The sequence below is a fragment of the Simochromis diagramma genome, unplaced genomic scaffold (assembly GCF_900408965.1).
Source record: "Simochromis diagramma unplaced genomic scaffold, fSimDia1.1 OVJJ01000596.1, whole genome shotgun sequence".
Taxonomy (NCBI): Eukaryota; Metazoa; Chordata; class Actinopteri; order Cichliformes; family Cichlidae; genus Simochromis; species Simochromis diagramma.
Window position 1 is genome coordinate 18263119 of NW_024387245.1, and position 1446 is coordinate 18264564.

The window sequence follows — 1446 nt, forward strand, 5'->3', positions numbered from 1 at the left end:
GTAAATAAAGTATGGTAATTAAATCAAATTGTGGTTTGAGGGATAATGTGCAGTGCTGAAATGCTTGCATAGTATTTGCCATATTGAGACTTTGTTTTCAAAGTATCAGCAAATATAATTAAAACTTTACAGATTTAGGGTTTTGTTTTTGTTTTGTTTTTTCATTTTAAAACTCAAACCATATTAATGGGCATGAGGCTCAAATCAAAGATCAAGTATTAATTGGAAAAATTAATAAAAATAAACCTAAAATAAAACTGTAACCAGTTTACAGGTTACAGTAACCAGTGGTATACCGATGAGCATCAATGAATGCACAACATATCAAACCTTGACACAGACTGGCTACAGCGACAGAAGACCACACTGGTGCCACTCCTGTCAGCTAACAACTGGAAACTGGCTACAATTTGCAGTTTTGCTTAAATTGGACAATAGAAAATTGGAAAAGATGGCACTTTTGAGTCTTGATTTCTGCTGCCACATTTGGATGGTAGAATTTTTGGCATAAAAACATAAAACCAGGGATTTGTTCTGCCTTTTATCAATTGTTCAGGATGCATCTGGTAGTGTAATGGGGTGGGGTATTCTTTAACTTTGAACTTTGAACTTTAAGTATTTATTGTCATTGTCAGAGAACAATGAAATTGCGTTTGGGGCTTCCATACAACCCGTAAATAAAATAATGAAGAAAATAATAAATACCCCTTAAAACCCAAGTGTAAATATTTAACCCAGTGTGACTCCAGTACAATAAGACAATCCTTAGCAACAAGATAAGAACATGACAAGTAATGTTCATAAGAAATTCAGACAAAGACCTGAGAAACATGACATGAGATATGATGTCAGATATGATAGTTATCTATTTAAGAAAGGAGGGGGAAAGAGAATAAAGATATGATGCACCAATGCAGACCAGTTCATTGCTATTAAGAAGTTGGATATGGTTATTGTCCGTGAGAGGGGGGCAGAGAGTTCAGGAGCCTCACAGCCTGTGGATACAGGCTGTTGGCCAGTCTGGATGTTCTGGCCTGTATAGACCTGTACCTTCTCCCTGAGGGCAGCAGATGGAAAAGGTGGCGCGCAGGGTGATGTTGGTCCCGCAGGATACTGTGCACCCTCCTCAGACAGCGAGTGGGGAAGATATTACTAATCTCTGGCAGACTTGTTCCAATAATTCTGCCAGCTTCTTTCACCACCCGCTGGAGTGCTTGCTGATTGGCCTTGGTGCAGCTGGGGAACCACACTAGAAATCCATACATCAGAACGCTGCTGATGGCACAGTTGTAGAAGTTCAACATCAGAGATCTGGGAATGTGTGCGCTCCGCAGTCTCCTCAGGTAGTAGAGGTGCTGTTTAAGCACAAATTGTGCCCCTTAATACCAACTGAGTATTGTTTAAAGCAGGGGTAGGCAACTCCAGGCCTCAAGTGCCGGTTTTAGA